This window comes from Somniosus microcephalus, chromosome 3 (genome assembly GCF_052327205.1).
Source record: "Somniosus microcephalus isolate GS21.2 chromosome 3, FLI_Smic_1.0, whole genome shotgun sequence".
In the NCBI taxonomy this organism is placed as follows: domain Eukaryota; kingdom Metazoa; phylum Chordata; class Chondrichthyes; order Squaliformes; family Somniosidae; genus Somniosus; species Somniosus microcephalus.
The window spans coordinates 11,273,018-11,296,786 of NC_140989.1; the positions used below are offsets into that span (position 1 = coordinate 11,273,018).

At 46.6% G+C, this 23,769-nt stretch overlaps 1 pseudogene across 1 annotated transcript in view; it reads right to left on the bottom strand.

The window, feature by feature from the left end:
* Positions 1-800: 800 nt before the first annotated feature.
* The window catches only part of LOC147120853 (guanylate-binding protein 1-like), a 64,281-nt pseudogene continuing 41,312 nt past the window's right edge, over positions 801-23,769 (bottom strand). The window contains exons 5-11 of the transcript XR_015075319.1: positions 20,125-20,369; positions 17,888-18,064; positions 11,362-11,485; positions 10,496-10,773; positions 10,122-10,334; positions 3,636-3,738; positions 801-1,496 (exon numbers count right to left, since the gene is read on the bottom strand). The product of XR_015075319.1 is annotated as a guanylate-binding protein 1-like (transcript). The remainder of the gene's footprint in view (positions 1,497-3,635; positions 3,739-10,121; positions 10,335-10,495; positions 10,774-11,361; positions 11,486-17,887; positions 18,065-20,124; positions 20,370-23,769) is intronic.

Here is a 23,769-nt window from a genome sequence, read left to right on the forward strand (position 1 = left end):
GTGGTCCAGCAATCTGAGATCTGGTGGTCCAGCAATCTGAGATCTGGTGGTCCAGCAATCTGAGATCTGGTGGTCCAGCAACCTGAGATCTGGTGGTCCAGCAATCTGAGATCTGGTGGTCCAGCAATCTGAGATCTGGTGGTCCAGCAATCTGAGATCTGGTGGTCCAGCAATCTGAGATCTGGTGGTCCAGCAATCTGAGATCTGGTGGTCCAGCAATCTGAGATCTGGTGGTCCAGCAATCTGAGATCTGGTGGTCCAGCAATCTGAGATCTGGTGGTCCAGCAATCTGAGATCTGGTGGTCCAGCAACCTGAGATCTGGTGGTCCAGCAACCTGAGATCTGGTGGTCCAGCAATCTGAGATCTGGTGGTCCAGCAATCTGAGATCTGGTGGTCCAGCAATCTGAGATCTGGTGGTCCAGCAATCTGAGATCTGGTGGTCCAGCAATCTGAGATCTGGTGGTCCAGCAATCTGAGATCTGGAGCCCAGCAATCTGAGATCTGGGGCCCAGCAATCTGAGATCTGGAGCCCAGCAATCTGAGATCTGGTGGTCCAGCAATCTGAGATCTGGTGGTCCAGCAATGTGAGATCTGGTGGTCCAGCAATGTGAGATCTGGTGGTCCAGCAATGTGAGATCTGGTGGTCCAGCAATGTGAGATCTGGTGGTCCAGCAATGTGAGATCTGGTGGTCCAGCAATCTGAGATCTGGTGGTCCAGCAATCTGAGATCTGGTGGCCAGTTTCACATCACATGCTCTCAGTCAGCAGTGGCAGGGCTGCCTGGCCTTTTGCACAGTAGAACAAAAAGGAAAAGAAAGATTTGCATTTATATAGCACCTTTCACGACCTCGGGACGTCTCAAACTGCTTTACAATCAACCAAATACAAAGCCTATGCAGCAGCTCATGTTACTGATGCTCATAATGGGTAAAGTTTGGCATTGTCTCGTCAGGTTAGAAGGATATCTTTGGCCTTGTGATTGACAATTACTGTGAAGCTGAAATCCGCAGTTTAGGCCGACGCCACTCCTACAATGCTCAGTTAACAGACGTGGTCCCTTTGTGCGAGATAAGGGAGTGCACTCAGAGCAAGAAACTAGAAAGTGATTGGAGAGAAAATGTTCTAGCATCCTGACTTTCTATTACAGATATTTCCTTTATTGAATATAATTTTCTAATGAAATATTAATCCGTAGACTAATTTTACAGTTCAGTAAGTTTTGCTTACTTTGCCCACCCCTTGTTTCTTCAGCATACAACACAGGGACTTTTAGAATTTTCTGCTTTCAGTCTTTCCGCCTCTTGACGTTGTGCTGCTTCAATTCTCTCCGCTTTTTTGTTGTTCGCTTCTCTCTCCATCCTTATCATTTCCTGGAATTGTTTAATATTTTCTGCGTTGCTTCGTGCCATACATTCCACGACTTCTTTCATCATTTGCCCCTGTTGTTTGATTGCAGCCATTTGTAACTCCATAAAGGCCTGTCTATCTTTTTCAGCTGCAAAAATTAGAAATGTTAATCACTGAGGGCTAGATTTTCAGTATAGACAGTTTTGGGGCGCTAACCTTAGCGCCCGCCCGAAGTTAGCGCCCGCCCCAAAGTAGCGCCCCGTTGCCGGAAATTCAGTGGCTTCGCCCTAAGAGGTTGGTGGAGCGCTAAAAGAGGCGTTCCACTACTATCTTTAGGCGCTACGCCGGCGGTGCAGAGCGCAACACCCGAGCTCGGGTGCAGCGCACGGCAGACACTCTGGTGCCAGTGAGCTCTTAAAGGGGAAAGGTGCATGTGTTTTTTTCAAAGGCAGAGTCTGGGGGGAAAACAGGAGGAGGAGGTGGTGGTGGTGGTGGTGGTGGTGGTGGCGGTGGTGGCGGCGGTGGCGGCGGCGGCCGGAAACAGAAATACACCGTTCACAACAACACACTGGATCCTTCCACACAACACATGCAGAGTGCCTTTTATAGTGCAGGAGGAGTGCCCTTTAATTTGCGCTCCCCAGGGTGTGTTGCGTTCCATTTTACAAACGCTCTGGACGCCAGCCGCACAATGGGGCGGTCCGACTGAAGTTTGGATTCGGGGCGGCCAAAGGGCGTTGCACGAGGATGTGACGTCATTTTCTGCGCGCGCATCCGGGCGGCCGCTAAACTTTGCGCCGGCGCTAACGGGCAACTTAATTTGGGGCGGGGCGCAAACTGCGCTGCGCCCGGGCGCTACATGCATAGCGCCCGAAAATCACTTCTCTTAAGGCGCTAACTGCTGGCGCAAGCAACTGAAAATCTAGCCCTGAGTATTTTAATGACATTGTTATAATTAATTACAACTTATTTAAATCTTTGCTGTTAGTGCCCTAAGGGGGCGCAAAGCAACTAGCGCCCAGGCGCAATGCCGCTAACTCCTCCCGCGATATTCAGCGGGACGTTAGCAGTGGCGGTAGCTGGTAGCGCCCCGCGGCGCCTCTGGTGGTGATGTCATCGCCATGCGCAGCGCCCCGCTCGCGCCCCGGCCGCAAACTTCGGTCGCGCCCCCGACTTACCGCCAGATGCTGTGTCCGACAGGGTCAGGGGGCGTACATGCGGCGATAATTAAAGGGGAGGTGCTGAGTGGCCATTTGTTTTGCTGGCCCCCTCTGCCGTCCCGTACTAAAGATGAGAAAATTCCTGTTTCTTTGGATTTGATAAAGCTTCATATGCAAAGCTTATTTCTTTAAACTTGTCTCCAGCATTTGGATTTTTATCTGGATGGCCCCTGCCCCCTCTGCCGTACTAAAAGTAGCCCCCCGGCGAAGTTAGCGCCCCAAAGGGGGCGCGACCGAATTTTTGTCCCTTTAAATCTAATTCAGTCTTGGGATGTGGGCGTCGCTGGCAAGGCCAGCATTTATTGCCCATCCTTAGTTGCCCTGCTGAGGTGCTAGTGGTTTGCAATGGCTTACTACGACCCATTGGCTTGCTAGGCCATGTCAAAGGGCTGTTAATAGACAAGCACGTTAGTGGGGTACTGGAGTCACAAAGGTGAGACCCCCGCCCCGTACTTCCTCACTTCAACTTAACTCCTCCCCAAGCCTTACCACGTTAATTCCTCCCCACCCACGCTTTGCTGCTTAAACTCTCCCTCCCATTCCCGCTCGGACTTCTCTCTGTTTTAGTTTTAGACCTGGTCTGCAACTTTCTGTGTTTACATTGTCTCCATTTTTCTCATCTTTTCTTCAGGTGAGTCTCTCACTGCATTATCTATTCACACCTTCTTTGTTGCTATAAAAAGTTTAAATTTCTTCAATACGTCTTCCCAATATCATCTTGGCCATCTATAACCTCCTCTTTTTCCTTTGTGATTTATGTCAATCCAGCGATACTGCCTGTCTGTATTTTCATATTTTTCCCTCTGTTTGTCGGACATCCAGTTTTGGATGAGTCTTGATTTCCTCCAGCTCAACATTGGGAAAACTAAAACCATTCTCTTCTGCCCCGCCACAAACCTTGCTCCTTTGCCACTGATTGTATCCCCGCTCTAGGCCACATCCTATCCATCACCAGGAGTGCTGACTTCCACCTCAGTAATGTTGCCTGCCCCTATCCCTGCCTACCTTCGGAGGAATTTCCTGGCCAATGTAATTCAAGATTTTAGCGATTACAGAAAGCGACTTGCCTTCCTTTCTCCTCTCCTGATCCGTGAGACTCTGATCCATCATTCAAATGCATTCCGATTCAGTCATCTTCAGCTCTAGAAATGCTGTCAGAATTTCCTTTGCCTATTGAGTGAACAACAGATATAAAATATTAACAATAATATTAACAGTTACTTCAAAAGACTATTTGTGTTTTTTGCAGCAACACAGGTCTCGCGTGTGGGAATTATACTCATATCCCTTGTTGGTCCAGTGGAGATGCACAGCCCCTGAGGGTCCAGTGCGACATGTCCACCTGTAATGGTTCAGGCAGAATGTAGCAAATGTAATATTCCAAATGTTGAGGACCGCGTCTCTGGGGAGAGGGATTGAATATTGAACACAATGGTCATTGTGGTTGTGGTATGAGACCTTTATTGTCTCAATGATTTATAATAAGGGAGGGTTGATTTTCCACTCCTGGGAGTGCAGATTGGAAAATTGCAGCACATTCCTCATGGTTTTCCTTCCATTAATGGAAATTCACAGAGAGTGCGCCTGAGATTTCCTGATACGAACCCTTGGTGGGCAAGGACCTTGCTACAGTTGTACAGGGCCTTGGTGAGACCACACCTTGAGTATTGTGTGCAGTTTTGGTCGCCTGACCTGAGGAAGGACGTTCTTGCCATGGAAGGAGTGCAATGAAGATTCACCAGGCTGATACCTGGGATGGCAGGAATGACGTATGAGGAGAGATTGTGTCGATTGGGCTTATACTCACTGGAGTTTAGAAGATTGAGAGGGGATCTCATCGAAACTTATAACATTCTGTCAGGCCTGGACAGACTAGATGCAGGAAGGATGTTTATGATGGCCGGGGAGTCCAGAACCAGGGGTCATAGTCTAAGGATAAGGGGTAAGCCATTTAGGACTGAAATGAGGAGGAATTTCTTCACCCAGAGACTGGTGAACCTGTGGAATTCTCTGCCACAGAGGGCGGTGGAGCCCAGTTCATTAAATATATTCACGAAAGAGTTGGATATATTTCTTGAGGCTAAAGGGATCAAGGGATATGGGGAGAAGGCAGGGACAGGGTACTGAATTTGGATGATCAGCCATGATTTCATTGAATGGCGGAGCAGGCTCGAAGGGCCTACTCCTGCTCCTATCTTCTATGTTTCTATGTTTTTGCTCACTAAAGGTATTAAGGGATATGGGGCAAAGGCGGGTACATGGAGTTAGGTCGCAGATCAGCCATTATCTCATTGAATGACAGAACAAGCTCAAGGTGCTCAATGGTCTACTCTTGTTCCTATGTTCCCATGTTCCTTCAGCGACTTCATCCAAAACACAACATCAGGTTCCACATGTACGCTGATGACAACCAGCTCTACCTCATCACCAGCTCTTCCGAACCCTCCACTGTCTATGATTTGTCACACTTCTTGTCTGACAGCCAGTACTGGATGTACAGAAATTTTCTCCAACTAAATATGGGAAGGCTGAAGCCATTGTCTTTGGTCCCCGTCGCAATCTCCATTCCCCAGCCACCAACTCCATCCCTCTCCCTGGCAACTGTAAGAAGCTGAACCAGACCGTTTGAAACCTTGGCATCGTATTTGACCCCGAGATGAGTTTCTGATCACATCCGCTCCATCACTAAGACCGCCTATTCCCAACTCTGAAGCATCGCCCGTCTCTGCCCCGCCTCAGCTCATCTGCTGTTGAAACCCTCATTCATGCCTTTGTTACCTCTCGACTTGACTATTCCAACGCTCTCCTGCCCAGCCTCCCATTTTCCACCCACCATAAACTTCAGCTCATCCCAAAACTCTGCTGCCCGTGTCCTAACTCGCACCAAGCCCAGTTCACCCATCACCCCTGTCCTCGCTGACCTACACTGGCTCTTGGTCCAGCAACGCCTCGATTTTAATATTCTCCTCCTTCTTTTCAAATCCCTCTATGGCCTCCCCCCTCCCCATCTCTCTAACCTCCTCAAGCCCCACAACCCTCCGAGATCTCTGCGTCCTCCAATTCTGGCCTCTTGAGCATCCCCGATTTTAATTGCTCCAATCTTGGCGGCCGTGCCTTCAGTTGCCTGGGCCCTGAGCTCTGGAAATCCTTCCTTAAACCTCTCCACCTCTCTACTCTCTTTCCTCCTTTAAGACGTTCCTTAAAATCTATCTCTTTGACCAAGCCTTTGGTCACTTGTCCTAATATCTCCTTATGTGGCTCGGTGTCCAATTTTGATTTTTGTAACGCTCGTGAAGCCCCGTCCCATGTTAAGCGCACTGTATCAATGCAAGTAGTTGTAGTAGTAAACCTGCTGTCCTTACCCAGTCTGGCCTATAGGTGAGTCCAGTCCCACACCAACGTGGTTGCCTTTTACGTGCCCTCTAAACTGACCTAGCAAACCACTCAGTGGTAATAAGAACATAAGAAATAGGAGCAGGAGTAGCCCATATGGCCCATCAAGCCTGTTCCGCCATTTAATAAGATCATAGAATCATAGAAATTTACGGCACAGAAGGAGGCCATTCGGCCCATCGTGTCCATGCCGGCCGACAAAGAGCGATCCAGCCTAATCCCACTTTCCAGCTCTTGGTCCGTAGCTCTGTAGGTTACAGCACTTCAAGTGAATATCCAAGTACTTTTTAAATGTGGTGAGGGTTTCTGCCTCTACCACCCTTTCAGGCAGTGAGTTCCAGACCCCCACCACCCTCTGGGTGAAGAAATTTCTCCTCAAATCCCCTCTAAACCTCCGACCAATTACTTTAAATCTCTGCCCCCTGGTTATTGACCCCTCTGCTAAGGGAAATAGGTCCTTCCTATCCACTCTATCTCGGTCCCTCATAATTTTATACACCTCAAATAAATCTCCCCTCAGCCTCCTCTGTTCCAAAGAAAACAACCCCAGCCTATCCAATCTTTCCTCATAGCTAAAATTCCCCAGCCCAGGCAACATCCTCGTAAATCTCCTCTGCAACCCCTCTAGTGCAATCACATCCTTCCTGTAAAGTGGTGACCAGAACTGCACGCAGTACTCTAGCTGCGGCCTAACTAGTGTTTTATACAAAATAACAACAGAAAACGCTGGAAAAACTCAGCAGGCCAGGCAACATCCATGGAGAGAGAAACAGAGTTAACGTTTCAGGTCTGGGACCCTTCATCAGAACTGGAAAAGCTGGAGATGTAACAGATGTTAAGCAGGTGCAGAGACAGGAGGGGAGGAAGGAATTGAAGGAATATACTGTGCTTTTCTAAGAGGCAGGAAAGATAAAATGTTGCAAATGGGAATGGCAAAATCATACAGCATGTAAAATGGGGGCAGGGGTTATAGTTTGAAATTGTTGAACTCAATGTTGAGGCCAGAAGGCTTTAAAGTGCCTAATCGAAAGATGAGGTGCTGTTCCTCGAGCTTATGCTGAGCTACATTGGAACAATGTAATAGGCCGAGGACAGAGAGATCAGAGTGGGAGTGAAGCGGGGAATTAAAGTGACAGGCGACCGGAAGCTCAGGGTCGCCCTTACGGACTGAACAGAGGTGTTCCGCAAAGCGGTCGCCCAATCTGCGTTTGGTCTCCCCAATGTAGAGGAGACAATCTAGTGTTTTATACAGTTCAAGCATAACCTCCCTGCTCTTATATTCTATGCCTCGGCTAATAAAGGCAAGTATCCCGTATGCCTTCTTAACCACCTTATCTACCTGTCCTGCTACCTTCAGGAATATGTGGACATGCACTCCAAGGTCCCTCTGATCTTCTGCACTTCTCAGTGTCCTACCATTTATAGTGTATTCCCTTTCCTTGTTAGCCCTCCCCAAATGCATTACCTCACATTTCTCCAGATTGAATTCCATTTGCTATTTGGTTCTGCCAACCTGACCAGGACCCATGGATATCTTTCTGCAGCTTTCTTCTTCATTATCAACCACACAGATTAATTTTTGTATCATCTGCAAACTTCTTAATCATACTTCCAACATTCAAGCCCAAAGCATTGATATATACCACAAAAAGCAAAGGACCCAGTACTGAGCCCTGCGGAACCCCACTGGAAACAGCCTTCCGGTCACAAAAACACCCTTCGACCATTACCCTTTGTTTCCTGCCTCTGAGCCAATTTCGGATCCAATTTTGGATCCAACTTGCCACTTTGCCTTGGATCCCATGAGCTTTTACTTTCATGACCAGTCTGCCATGTGGGACCTTATCTAAAGCCTTGCTAAAATCCATATAGATTACATCAAATGCACTACCCTCATCGACCCTCCTTGTTACCTCCTCAAAAAATTCAATCAAGTTAGTCAGACACGACCTTCCCTTAACAAATCCATGCTGACTGTCTCTGATTAATCCGTGTCTTTCTAAATGAAGATTTATCCTGTCCCTCAGAATTCTTTCCAATAATTTTCCCACCCTCGAGGTTAGGCTGACTGGCCTGTAATTACTCGGTCTATCCCTTTCTCCCTTTTTAAACAACGGTACCACATTAGCAGTCCTCCTGTCCTCCAGCACCACACCTGTAGCCAGAGAGGATTGAAAAATGATGGTCAGAGCCTCTGCTATTTCCTCTTTTGCTTCACTTAACAGCCTGGGATACATTTCATCCGGGCCTGGGGATTTATCAACTTTCAAAGTTGCTAAGCCCCTTAATACTTCCTCTTTCACTATGTTTATTTCATCTAATATTTCACAATCCTCCTCCCTGATTGCAATGTCTGCATCACCCCTCTCTTTTGTGAAAACAGACGCAAAATATTCATTAAGAACCATACCCATGTCTTCCGCCTCCACACACAGGTTACCTTTATGGTCCCTAATAGGCCCTACTTTTACTTTAGTTTTCCTCTTGTTCTTAATGTATTTATAAAACATCTTTGGGTTTTCCTTGATTTTAATTGCCAATATATTTTCATGCCCACACTTTTCTTTCTAATTTCCTTTTTAATTTCCCCCCTGCACTTTCTGTACTCTTCTCGGCTTTCTACAGTATTGAGTCCTCAGTATATGTCATAAGCTTCCCTCTTTTTCATAACCCTACCCTCTATGCCCCTTGACATCCAGGGAGCACTAGATTTGTTAGTCCCACCCTTTTTCTTTAAGGGAACATACTTGCTCTGAACCCTCACTATCTCCTCCTTGAATGCCTCTAGTCTCAGCTTAGTAAAATGAGCTTTAACGCAATTGAGAATTTTTATTCCTGGTCTGTCCTTGTCCTTTTCCATAACTACGCTAAATCTAACTGAATTATGATCACTAGCACCAATATGCTCTCCCACTGATGCCCTTTCCACCTGCCCAGCTTCATTCCCTAAAACTAGGTCCAGAACCGCCCCTTCTCTTGTTGGGCTTGCTACGTATTGGCTTAAAAAGTTCTCCTGAATGCATTTTAAGAATTCTGCTCCCTCTATAACTTTCACACTAATTTTATCCCAGTTAATATTAGGGATGTTGAAATCCTCTACTATTAATGCCCTATTTTTGCACGGTGCCTTCGCTCTTGCTCCCGCTCAGGTCCGCTGCCTCTGCTCTCGGGCCTCCCTGTGCCACTCTCTTTATTTACTCAGCCTCCGCTCTTGCTCCCGCTCAGGTCCGCTGCCTCCGATCATGGTTGATCTTCTACATCATCTCCACTTTTCTGCCCTATCCCTGTATCCCTTGATTCGCTTAATGTCCAAAAATCTATCGATCTCAGCCTTGAATATACTCAATGACTGAGCATCCACAGCCCTCTGGGGTAGAGAATTCCAAAGATTCACCACCCTCTGTGTGAAGAAATTTCTCCTCATCTCAGTACTAAATCGCCGACCCCTTATGCTGAGACTGTGACTCCTGGTACTATACTCTCCAGCCAGGGGAAACAGCCTCTCAACCCTTCTAATAATTCTATACGTTTCAATGAAGTCACCTTATTCTTCTAAACTCCAGTGAATATAGGCCCATTCTACTCAATCTCTCCTCAAAGGCAGCACTCTCACCCCAGGAATCAATCTATGAACCTTTGGTGTAGCCTCTCTAAGACAAGTATCTCCTTCCTTGGGTAAGGAGACCAAGACGTACACAGTACTCCAGGTGTGGTCTCATAAAGCCCCATATAATTGCAGCAAGACTTCCTTACTTTTGCAGTCCAACCCCTTTGAAAGAATAAGAAAGGCTTGAATTTCTATAGCGCCTTTCACGACCACCAGACATCTCAAAGTGCTTTACAGCCAATGAAGTACTTTTGCAGTGTTGTCACAGTTGTAATGTGGGAAATAAAGGCTAATATAGCATTTACCTTCCTAATTGCTTGCTGTACCTGCATGTTAACTTTGTGATTCATGTACAAGGACACCCAAATCCCCCTGAATACCAACATTAACTAGTCTCTCACCTTTTAATAAATATTCTGCTTTTCTATTCATCGACGCAAAGCCCATCCGCCATCTTCCCAACCCGCCTGAAGTGTTCCCACCGGGCGGAAGGGGTTAAAATCGGCCCTTTGGTTTTTATGTCTGAATAGCCATGCTGTATTTTTAAAATTACCTTTACTCCTTTTCGTGGCGTCAAACAATAGGTGCTTTCAGCATTATTTCACTCTGTTATATACTCAATGTATCCACCAGGCTTTGCATAGCTGTTTATTTTGAGTTTATTATCCAGTTCCTTAAATAGTTCCTTCAAAAGGTCGTTGCATTTATTCTCAGATTCCTTTTCATTTCTTTGACAATAATCATCAAAGATTCTCTTAATGGTATCCTGCATAATAAAGAGAAGAGAAGTTAGTCAGATTGAACATGCTTCAGTGCACAAAACATAAAGGATATGTAGTTGGAACAGTGATTATGATTTTACCGCAGACCGTTTTCTCCGTATATAGTAAAGTTGATAAAGTACATTTGTTCAGCTGATATACAGACCTGCAGCTTGTCTTTGTGTTTCTCTCTTTCCCCTAAAGCACGTTTTAGGAAAATGTCAAATGATTCTTTGTTACATTTCTCATGAATCTCATTCAGCTCCTTGGCAGTTTCCGTTGGGAGTTTCACCTGCTGTTTCATCAGCTCTTCATAGCGTTGGACAGCTTCTCCCACTGCTTTCTCATTCTGTGATTCAGCCAATGACTGAAAGGCTTGGTCAAGAAATGTAAACTTTCCACTACTGAGCGTGTCAACATATGTATTCAGGAGATGCGCAAACACTAGAGAAACCAATAAAAACAAGTCATTTATAACTTTAAACAAAAAGCAATGTCCTTGAGATGCTGGAAATCTGAATTACAAACTGTAAATGCGGGAAACACTCAGCAGGTTCAGGCGACGTTTATCTAGAGAGAAAGGTAGGGTTAACCTTTCAGATCGATGACCTTTCATCAGAACTCGGAAATGCAGTGAACAGTGAGGCGGATCGTAACTGACTTCAGGAGGACATTGACAGCCTGGTGAAATGGACAGATGAAATTTGAAGCAGGGAAGTGTGAAGTGATTCATTTTGATAGGAAGAATGAGAGGGGGCAGTATAAACTGAATGGCGCAATTTTAAAGGGGGTGCAGGAACAGAGAGACCTGGGGGTGTATGAACACAAATCTCTGAAGGTAGCAGGACAAGTTGAGAAAGCAGTGAAAAAGGCAAAAGGGATCCTTGGCTTTATTCAGCCAATGGGGACAGTTTCTCTCTATCTACACTGGCCAGACCCCTCATGATTTTAAACACCTCTGTTGTGCCTCCTTGTGTTCTTATACGATAAATAATACAGACACTTTTAGCTCATTTTAGTTACTGTTTTTACTTAGCTGTACTCTTGCTTTGTTGCTGTGCTGCCGCATGGTGCGGAGTGATACAAGATGTCCGACCTTGCACTGTGTACTGCCCATGCACAGTGTGCCACATAGCAATATAAATACACTAATCAAAGTAGTTCCATACCAAAGTAGTTCCATTTAACAATGTGATACTATAACAATGTAACATCCCTCTTTCTCAAAAAACTAAAACATGAAATTTAACAATTTAATTTAACAAATATTATATCTAAACTATCATTATCAACTACAAAGAATTGTGAGTTTTCTTTTTTTATTCGCGATATCGCTCAGGTGGTTGGATGTTGTCCCTCCATCTTGTGGATTTGGTGGTGACCATTCCTCTCTGCGGTGTTTTGGTGTGTTCCACTCTCGTTGTTGTTGCTGTTGCCTTTGGAGTTGGAGTGTGCATGCTCATGGTTGTTTGATTTGTAGCACTTGTTTCTGGTGTTGTACTGCTTGTGGTAGCTGGTGTTGTCAATGTTGCTGATGTTGTCTGCTGCTTATCCAGTTCAGGTGAAGGTCTGATGTGGAGTCTGTTCCGTCTGTATTGGTTACCAGGTTCAGTCTCTACGAAGTAGGATCTTGGAGTATCAGCTTTTCCAATGACCTTGGCTGGATTCCAGGTTTTCAACACCGGGTCTTGCACATGCACTGATTGTCCATTCAGCAATTCTGGTAGCGTCTTTGCATGTTTATCGTAATGTTTGCTTCCTACGATTTGTGCTTCTGCCAGCTTTTGTCTGAAGTCCTCCTGGTCCTGGGGAGGATGTATTTTTGCTGGTAGTGTAATCTTAAACTTCCTCCCATTCAGCAATTCCGCAGGTGATTTCATGTCTGCTTTCAGTGGTGTTGATCTGAGTGATAGGAGGGCAAGGTCTTGGTCTTCCCCCATCTCACTACTTTTGATGAGAGTTCTCTTGACAGTCTGGATCTGTCTTTCGATGAACCCGTGTCCCCTTGGGAAATGTGGGGATGAGGTTACTATTTTGAACCCATACTTTTCTGCCAGAGCTCTGAATTCACTCGATGTGAACTGGGTTCCATTGTCACAGATTACCTTTTCCGGGATTCCTTGTTTAGCAAACAAGCTCTTTGCAATTCTGGTGGTGGTTGTGGCTCTCAAGTCTTTCATCCTTCTCACAAAAGGAAACTTGGAATAGTAATCTGCCACTATGAGATACCATTCTTGATTGCACATGAAGAGATCTGCCCCAACAGTGTGCCATGACCTTGACGATATTTCACTAGGTATCATCTCCTCTTTCTGTTGTGCATTTCTGTATTTCTGGCATATACCACATGCAGAGACCATCTGTTCGATATTTTTGTACATGCCTATCCAGTATACAGCTGATCTGGCTCTCAGCTTGCATTTCTCCATTCCCATGTGGCCTTCATGTATGAGATGGAGAAGTTGTGTCTGCATCGTCTTTGGCACGATGATTCTCGATCCAGCAAGGAGAATACCGTCTTCTACTGCAATATCGTTTTTAATCGTCCAGTATTGACGAATTGTCGCCTGTACCTGCTGGATTCTCTCCAGCTACCCCTGTATTACTTGTTGTGTGAGTAGTTGCAATTCCTCATCTTTACTAGTCTCATCTCTGATTTGACTGAGCTTTGTAGGGGTAACATTCACTAGGTGGTGGATTTTTACTGTTAGGCCCTCCACCTCGTGTTTCTCATATGGTGACAATCGATACAACGCATCTGTTAGCACCATTTCCTTTCCTGGCTTATATTTAAGCGTGAAGCCATAGCTTTGGAGCCTTAGAAGTAGTCTTTGCAGTCTTGCAGGCGCTTTGCACAGATTCTTCTTATAGATCTGTTCTAGTGGACGATGGTCACTCTCTATTGTAAATCGCCTGCTATACAGGTATGTATGGAATTTCTCGCATCCGTACACTACTGCTAATAGTTCTCTTTCTATGTTGGCGTATCTTGTCTCGGCTGACATCAAGGCCTTTGATGCGAAAGCTATCGGCTTTCCTTCCTGCGCCAGAGCTGCCCCTAGTCCTTTGGTAGAAGCGTCTAATTGCAGTGACTGGTTTTCTTCTGTTATAATATGACAGACTTGTTTCTTTGCACAATAGTTCTTTAAGTTGTTTGAAATTCCTTTCATGTGATTCAGACCACTGGTATTCGGCGTCTTCTTTCAATAGCTCGCTGAGATTTGTTGTATGTTCCGACATGTGTGGGATGAAAGAACTCATGTATTGGACCAAGCCGAGGTAACTCCTCAGCTCTTTCTTGTCTTTGGGTGGTTTCATTTCAACAATCGCCGCAATCTTCTCTGGATTTGGCTTGACTCCCTCTGGTGTATAAATCATACCGAAGAATTAGCATTCCTTGACATTAACTATGCACTTATCTGCATTTAACTTGATGCCAGCCTTTCTGGTACGCTCCATGGCCTCATGTAGTTGCATGTCATGGTCTCTTTCATCTGCTCCATAGATCTGAATATCATCAGCTATTCCTATAGCTCCTTCACAGCCTCTGTATGTCTCGTCTACTTTCTGTTGAAAGATATCTTGACTGACCTTTAACCTGAATGGTAGCCTCAGGAATTTGTAATGCCCAAATGGTGTGTTGAATGTTGTCAGTGTTGTTGATTCCTCATCCAACTTCACGTTCCAATATCCATTTCTGGCATCTAGTTTTGAGAAAACCTTGGCTCCTGCCAGTGATGGTGTAATCTCCTCTAGCGTTGGGGTGGAATAGTGGACCCTCTTTATCACCTGGTTTAGATCTTTGGGGTCCAAACATATTCTGAGACGCCCGTTTGGCTTTTCTCGTACCACAATTGAGTTTATCCAGTCTGTGGGTTCAGTGACCTTTACGCTCACTCCCTTTTCTTCCATCTCCTTTAGCTCGCTTTCAAGCTTTGTCTTCAGCTCGATGGGTACTTTTCGTGGAGCATGGATAACGGGCTTTACCGCTGGATCGATGGTGATGTGGTATTGGAAGTCTCCGAAACATCCCACTGTATCATCGAAACATTCCGGATACATGTCTATCAAGCCTTTTTTACTCTTGATTTGTGGGCGGTTTTCTAGTGGGGCATTGCTGTCTATCTTCAGTGACATTTCTGTCAGCTCGTGATGCACTGAGATCAATCTCAACTTCTCGCAGTTGTTTAATCCCAGGATCGCTGGTCCCTCCGTGTCGGTGACATAGAACATGCAGTTGATGTTCTTTCTTTTATGTGTCCCTTTGATAAAGGTTATTCCGAGTTGTTTAACCTCACTCCCCCCGTATGCTGTCAGCGTGACATTACTTGCCTTTAAACAACCATTTTTCGGGTAGCCATCTTCTCTCAGGTTTTCGGGAAAGATCTGCTGGTACAGTCTCAATGGGAGAATGTTGCTCTGAGCCCGTGTCCAGCTTTAACTTTAAGTTGATGGTTGTGGGCCGACCTTTGACTTTTTTTTTGATTTGGATGATGGTGTGCAATTCTCTCCTCGGAGTATTTTGCGCTCTGGACATCTCGTGAAGCTGTATCTTTATGGTTTCGATGTTTAGTGCATTGTCGTGATCATCATCATCATCCTGCTAATCCATGGCATGGATATTGTATTTCTTTGTCTGGTTCTGCTGTCCGCCTTTGTTTTTGATGTATGTTCCTCCTTTCTTCATGCTACACCTCTTTTCCCAGTGGTTTAGTTTGCCACATGCATTGCAGCTTGTTCCATATGCTGGACATTTCCTCTTGTCTGTGTAATCGTGCGGTCTTCCACAATTTCTGCACGTTTCCCCCGTTGTCATGTGCATGTCTTTGTGTGTTGTACTTTTCTCTCACTGCATCCACTCTGTTGTCTGTCTCAGAAGCCGTCCGCATGTCAGCCGTTTGAGAAATCAGCGTTTTCATTTGCTGCTTCATGGCTCCATGAGTTCTCGCAGTATCTATAGCCTCTGTTAATCTGAGCTTTTCTTTTCCTATCAGGGCTTTTTGTACCTCTATATGCGCTGACCCCCATATCAGCTGGTCCACAAGCCTTTCCTCCATTTCCTTAAATTTACACTTGCTGGCTTTATTTCTCAGCCTTGTCAGGAGGGGGGTGAGGATCGGGGTGGTGGGGGTGGGGGAGGATCCGGGTGGTGGGGGGTGGGGGGGATAGGGGTGGAGGAGGGGGTGAGGATCAGGGTGGCGGGGGTGGGGAGGATCGGGGTGGCGGGGGATCGAGGTGGAGGAGGGGGGTGGGGATCAGGGTGGCGGGAGGATCAGGGTGGGGGGGTATGAAAGCTCGGGGCTGGAGGGGTCCAGCCGCTCTTGCCTTACTTTAGCTGACGGGTTTCCTGAGGCCTGAGAAACCTGACCAACCACAGTTAAATTTGAAATGGTGGTTAAATCTGAGGCACACCGGCCTCATTATAATATTTAAATGCACAACCCACCTCCTGGGAGCATCCTAGGCCCAGCCATCTTCAGCTGCTTCAATGACCTTCTCTCCAACATAAGGTCAGAAATGGGGATGTTCGCTGATGACTGCACAGTGTTCAGCACCATTCACAACTCCTCAGATAATGAAGCAGTCCATGCCCGCATGCAACAAGATCTTGACAACATTCAGGCTTGGGCTGATAAGTGGCAGGTAACATTCGCGCCGCACAAGTGCCAACAATCGAGAATCTAACCGCCGCCGCTTGACATTCAATGGCATTACAATCGCCGAATCCCCCACCATCAACATCCTAGGCGACACCATTGACCAGAAACTTAACTGGACCAGCCACATAAATACTGTGGCAACAAGAGCAGGTCAGAGGCTAGGTATTCTGCGGCGAGTGTCTCACCTCCTGACTCCCCAAAGCCTTTCCACCATCTACAAGGCACAAGGATGGAGTGTGATGCAATACTCTCCACTTGCCTGGATGAGTGGAGCTCCAACAACACTCAAGAAGCTCGACACCATCCAGGACAATGCAGCCCGCTTGATTGGCACCCCATCGACCACCTTAAACATTCACTCCCTCCACCACTGGCGTACCGTGGCTGCAGTGTGTACCATCTACAAGGTGCATTGCAGCAACTTACCAAGGCTTCTTCGGCAGCACCTCCCAAACCTGTGACCTCTTCCATCTAGAAGGACAAGGGCAGCAGGTGCATGGGAACACCACCACCTCCAGGTTCCCCTCCAAGTCACACACCATCCTGACTTGGAAATATATCGTCAATCCTTCATCGTCGCTGGGTCAAAATCCTGGAACTCCCTCCCTAACAGCACTGTGGGAGCATCTTCACCTCACAGGATTGCAGTGGTTCAAGAAGGCGGCTCACCACCACCTTCTCAAGGGCAACTAGGGATGGGCAATAAATGCTGGCCTTGCCAGCGATGCCCACATCCCATAAACAAATTTTTTAAAATGGTGGCGCTGGAGGAGCAGGAATCTGCTGGCCAGCAATCCAGCTCGTCTCCTTCCTTATCGAGGCTGGAGATAAGGATCTCACAGCCCTGCATGCAAAAGAATGCTGGCAGCCGAGCAGCAGCATCTTATACAATGATTTGGAATCGAGCATTGTGCCCTGCAAGGTCTGAAGGTGACTGGATATCTCCACTATTCATATGTGTACACTCATGCATGGCCACTAATGGAACTGAAGTACACCATGTAGCAAGTGGCAACATCATCGGCATCTGCAGTAGATGTCGCAGTGACAGAAGGCCGAAGCCCAAGTTGAGTAGTTCTCACGAATGCTCAGACTATAGAGGCATAGAATACAAAAGCAAGGAAGTTATCACTGGTTAGGCCTGATCTGTATTGTGTCCAATCTGGGCACCACACTTTAGAGAGGATATTAAGGCCTTGGAGAGGGTGCAGGGGAGATTTACTAGAATGGTACCAGGGATGAAGAGACTGGAGAAGCTGGGATTTTTTTATTTCCAACCAGCTCATCCAAAACTCTGCTGCCCATATCCTAACACGCACCAAGTCCAGTTCACCCATCACCTCTGTGTTCGCTGACCTACATTGGCTCCTGCTGCAGCTACCCCTCGAATTTAAAAATGGCATTCTTTGGTTCAAATCCTTCCATGTCTCTGTAACCTCCTCCAGGCCTTCAATCCTCTGTGATCTCTGTGCTCCCCCAATTCTGGCCTCTTGTGCATCCTGATTTACTTTGCCTCGCCATTGGTGGCCGTGCCTTCAGCTGTCTAGGCCCTAAGCTCTGGAATTCCCTCCCTAAACCTCTCTGCCTCTCTAACGCTCTCTTTCCTCCTCTAAGACAGTCCTTTACAACCTCCCTCTTCCTGCCCTAATATCTCTATGTGGATCAGTGTCAAATTTCTGTCTGATAACGCGCCTGTGAAGCACCTTGGGATGTTTTGCCACATTACAGGTGCTTTATAACTGCAAGTTGTTGTTGTATATACAATCTACAGGATGCACTGCAACAATTCATCAAGGTAACTTCAGCAGCACCTCCCTCCCTTGAGACCATCAAGAAGGACAAGAGCAGCAGTGACATCAGAATACCATCACCCCCAAGTTCCCAGCCAAGTCACGCACCATCCTGACTTGTACGTACATCATAGTTGCTGCGTCAATATCCTGTACTTCGCTGGATAACACCATTGAGGAAGAACCATTACCACGAGGACTGCAGCAGTCCATGGAGCAGGCCCACCAACACCTTCTCAGGGCAACGCGGGCAATAACTGTGGCCTTGTCAGTGTTGCGCACATCCTAAGAACAATTTTTACAAAAAGTGAAAGCAGCGGCTCTGACCACAATTCTGCAATCTTCCTTAGTTATACAAATTGTGCTAGGAAGCAGTGACTGACTGGATAGATTAAGGAACACAGTAGATGTACTGTGACATAAGAAAACTACTAGGCACTTGGTCTAAGCGTTAAACAAAGCTTTAATCAACTGTTTTACAACATGCAGGTCTAGTTGTGTCCTTCACTAGTTCCTGTTAAGAATGTCCTGCACAAGCTGGGCCCGTGCCCGAGTATTTATACTCTCCCTGGACAGCGCCACCCGCAGGCCGCTCAGTATTATTTCCTAAGTTTTCTTTCATGAATGACTGATTCATGTCACACTGTATATGAACTTTGAAAAGGCATTCGATACACTGTCTCACAAGAAGGTTGTTACAAAAATTGGAGGAAATATAACAACAGGAATAGAAAGTTGGTTAATGCATACGAAACTAAAGATAGTGTGTTGATTGGATTGAAGAAGAGATGCAGGTGATTTACCACGGGGTCAGTGCTGGGTTCAATTTTCAATACATAGAGATGATTCAGACTTGTTTGTACGAAGCACAAGAAATTAAATTTGCTGATGACACAGTAGTCGAGGTATGGCAAACAGTGAGGGCGGTAAAAGGTTTTAGCAGGATGTAGATAGTTTAGTGGAATGTGTAGACATAAGCAGATACAATTTAGCATGAAGAATATATTAAGGGCATGTATTTTGGAGGAAATACATAAATCAGGGGGCATAAATTCAATGGAAAGACGCTGATGAGAGAAACTGAGGAGTGCAAAAATAACATTTGTGAGTGGAGGCAGATAAAGTCATAAAGACCAGTCTCATTTGGGTTTATAAATAGAGGCACAGAGAATGAGAACAAAGAGCTAATGATAAATTTAAACAAGGCAATCGTTAAGCTTTTTATAATTCTTGGCATGTTGTTGTCACTGGCAACTAGGGGGCATCGTTTCAGAATAAGGGGTCGCCCATTTAAAACGGAGATGAGGAGGAATTTCTTCTCTCAGAGGGTCGTGAATCTGTGGAATTCTCTGTCCCAGAGAGCTGTGGAGGCTGGTCATTGAATATATTTAAGGTGGAGATTGACAGATTCTTGAACGATAAGGGAGTCAAGGGTTATGGGGAGTGAGCAGGGAAATGGAGCTGAGCCCAAGATCAGATCAGCCATGATCTCATTAAATGGCGGAGCAGGCTTGAGGGGCCGAATGGCCGACTCCTGCTCCTATTTCTTATGTTCTTATGGCAAGGCCAGCATTGATTGCCCAGTTCTAGCTATCCTGGTAACTGAATGGCTTGTTAGGCAGTTAAGAGTCAATCCCGTTGGTGTGGGATTGGAGTCACCTATAGACCAGACCGGGTAACAATGGCAGGTTTCTGTCCATAACGGACATTAGTGAACCAGTTGGGTTTTTATGACAATCCAGCAGCTTCATGTTCATCTTTTCTGGTGCCAGCCTTTTATCTACCGATTTAAAAAAAAACTGAAATCAATATTCTAATAAAAATATTCCAATATTTACTTATCAACCAACATCATTAAACAGATTCTCTGGTCATTATCACTTACCATTTGTGGGAGCTTGCTGTGCGCAAATTGGCTGCTGTGTTTCCTACATTTCAACAGTGACTATACTTTAAAAAGTATTTAATTGGCTGTATGCGATTTGTACGTCCTGAGGTGGTGAAAGGCGCTATATCAATGCAAATCTTTCTTTTACCAGCGCACACAACATGCAGCTCCCAGGCCCATTCCTACAAACAACACTTTCTTGCACTTTAGTTTTTTTTTCAATGATTGCCCTGCAGCTTGACGCCCATTGTTAATGAGGCCAGGGCCTCCAAACTGCAGCCACATCAAGCACACCAGTCAGTCGCACAAAACTCAAAAATCAACCCACGTCTTCACATGTTATATGCTCCATATTCAGCGCTGCTTTTCAGCGGCCAGCTTTTCTGAAGCTGTTGGTGGGTTTTGATGGTCTCAGTTCACCTGTGTGTGAGTACATAATTCAAAGGCACTTACTTGCTCCAGTGACCATTTTGTCCCCAAAACCAGGAATTGTTTTCTTCTCTGCCTTTGTGTAAATAAACTCGCAGAATATGTTGCAGCTTTTGACAAAATCTGGGTCCAGCTCTTTGTCATCAGCTGTTTCTATTCTGCTCAGTACATCTTTACGTCCAGGGCAATCAAATACAAAGCAATTCCTGGAGCGAAAATAATATCTGATGCACTCTCGCGGCAAGTTGAATTTCTTGATTTTGTCACTTGAACCTGTAACAGGAAAAGTTTCACTGATTACTCATGCAGATCAGTATTGAATGGAACATGCACTATGGGGGAATTTTAACCCCGCAAAACAGGCGCGTTTGGGGCAGTCGGGTTAAAGGTTAAAGTGTTAAAATCCTGAATCCAACCCACTCCCAGAAGGCGGGTTGGCAATTTAAATATTATAATGAGGCCGCGTATAATCTGCCATTTCAAATTTAACACTGGCAGGCCGGGTTTCCCAGGCCTCGAGAAGCCCGACAGGTAAAGGGAGGTGAGGACCGCTGGATCCAGGAGGTAAGTGCCTTTCCACTAGCCTGCTGGATCCCGTGTACCTGCCTCGCCAACACCACTGACCTTTCCGATCTCCCTCCACCTCCCCCACGAGATCCTCCAACCCCCCCACGAGGTCCTCCGATCTGGCTGGCTGCGACCCGGAAACGGAAAAATAAAATTATTATTCAGGTCCCGCAGTTAAATTCTGCAGGGCCTGAGGGGAACCCGTTCTTTCAGGTTTCCCGACCTCTTACCAACCCCCGCTCCCACCCACCCCGCCTCCAAGTAAAAATCCAGTCCTATATCCAGCTTGCCTGCGTTTTACAAGAAAAGTCAATTATTTTCACTGTCGGTGTCGAGTTCCAAGGTTTGGAAATAAAATAGGGAGTGGGGCTAGAATGATGATATTTTATACTAAATTAAAAATATATACTAAGGGCTCGAATTTCATTGGGCCGTTGAGGCAGGATTGGAGGTGTGTGGGGGGTTAAAATTGCGAAATCGGGGGGCACGAACCCATCCTGCCCGCAACCCACCTCCATGCCCGTTTCCCAGGAGGTGGGTACCTGCGCTGGGACCCACCTCCCCGAGGCGGGAAGGGGATTAGTGCCAATTAACTGCCTGTTAACAGGTAGTTAACAAGCAGTTTTTAACCTAATCCCTATTTTTATTCCTGAAGTGTGGGATTCCCGACGGCTCCAAACCACGCCAAGTTAGCGAGGTGGACCGTCGGGCTGAAGGGCTTGGAGGGGTCGAGATGTCGGTGTTCAGGTGAGTGATGGGTGCATGAGTGCAGAGGTAAGTGTGTTTGGTGTGTGTAAAGTGTTTAAAGAAGTTTTACTTACCTTTACAGCCTTCCTTCCTTCAGGCCTCGGGAGTCCCTCATCTCACCGGCACAGAAAGCAGAATGGCCGCAATCTGTCAAAAGTTGCAGCATTCAGCTTTCTGTTCTAGAGAGATCTCTAAATCATCCTGAGAGGAAGGAATTAACTTGGAATACAGATTGTCAGTGTTTGACAGCTTCAAAGAGCTGTCAACGCTGATAGTTCATCTGTCAAAAAGTCCTGACAGATGAAATATCAATGTGTAACGTCACCTGTTGCTGGGTGGCCCTTAATTGGCCTGCTGAGCTCGCTGGGCGGGCTCAAAAAGGTCAATCAAGGGAAAATCAAGTGGGTTGGCCACAACTCGATGGAGGCGGGACTACAACCCCAAAAGTGGGAGTCCCGCCTCCTACACGCCTTCATTGATAAAATCCAGCCCTAAGGTTCACAAGCAAACTACAACAGGTTCCAAAATGCAATAAGTCAAAATCCAAATGTTTTGAAAGGGGACATGTCCCCCAGAAAATGAATCTTGCCCCTTCAATCCTCTCTTTCTGCTTCAGTCATTTGTAAATCACCAATGCTGCTAACAGTGCTTTTGTAACTGAACTAAAAGTGCTGGAATGTGGATATACTTCCAGCATAGGTTAGGTCAAGCCCGTGTCCCACAGCACTCTCAATCTAACACCTTAGGGGCTCGATTTTACCAGGCCCGAGGAGGCGGGATTGGAGGCGTGTGAGGTGGTAAAATCACAAAAACTGGCGGGCGGGTCCGATCCCGCCTCCATCCTGCCTCCGAGCAAATTTCCCACATGCGAGTTTTCTGACCTCGTCTCCATCCCGCCTCCAAGAGGCGGGATAGGCCCTTAAGGCCCTTAACAACCACTTAATTGCCTCTATAATCCCATTTTGAGAGGCCTTTCTGATTTTATCACTTTTCCCACGTCCTGCACGTCTCCTCTGGAACACGCCAGCGAATCCTGGCGGCCTCACAAGTGGATTGCTTACTAACAGCTGCAGCTCCACCATTAAAAAGGAGTTTTCAGCAATCTTCATTTGCAGGTGGCAGAACTTTGTTGTCTCAGGTCTGGGGGAACTTTTAACAGGCCTGTTCATTGTCCTGGAAGTTTGGAGCCTGACACCCATCTCCAGTGTGACCTCCTGGGAAACCCCTCTCCCCACCTTGACTGAGCGCTTCCTCAACTGAGGCATATACCAGAAGCATGGGAATCATTTATTTCCGTTCCTCCTGGACATCAGATTCAGACGAAGACCAGCTGTGGCAGCAGCAGAACCATGAACAACAGCAGCACCAACAGCAGCAACAACAACAGGAGCGCCAAGCTGCTGCTCGCCCACCTGAAGCTGCACAGGCCAGAAGGCGCCAGCGCGCGACCACATTGCTGCCCAGGATGCAAGGGATGCACTTGGCCAGATTTGCTTAGCCTGCACATTCAAACACTTTTGCCTCGCTGCTTCTTGTCAGACCATCGACAATTGCCAAGAGCCTACGGATTCATATCACTCTGACCACCATACTGACAATTGCAAGTCATCCGAAGCCCTCAATGTGGAAGTCCCATTAGCGAAATGACAGACGCCACAACTGCAACAGTTTCCCATCAGTATTTTTTATGACAATATGCAACTGATGGCATGTTAAAAATAAACACATTATACCCAAGTGACTACCCTTGTGACTACTTGTGCATTATCTTTCTTTTACGCGTGCTCCTACGTGGTGCTTCCCCTGTGGCTTCAGCAGATGTGGAGGCCCCTTGCTCACTTTCTTGCTGCTCCTGTCTCGACACCTTTGGCGGGCGTCCTCTGGGGTTGTGAGCCTATGAGGGCTCATCAACAGTCTGCTGCTCCTGCAGCTGTGCAGTGGTTGAGACGCCTACCTCAGTTGGGTGTGGACTCTGATGGGGCTCTGACCGAGGGCTCTGCAGTGGCATGGAAGTGTGAGCACTTGGAGAGGAGCCCCCACTTCCTTAACGTCTGCCACCAACTTCGCTCTCATGGGTCAGGTCCCCCTCAGCACTTGCAAATGGCTTCAGAGCACCTTGCTGCACATCAGGGGGGCCATGGGGACCCGTATCTGCACTGGAAGTCCTACTCAGAAGGACTTCCATGAAGGTCTGGTTTCTCTGTTCAATAGCTGACCATCGCTCCTCCAGAGATGTCATTCTATTCTGAACACTCACCATGTTTTCCTCACTCCAGCGACTTACTGCCTCCATGGCCATAGCCAGCCTTCCACGGAGGTTGCCATCCTTTCCGTGGTGCTGCGTTCATGCGCCAACGCC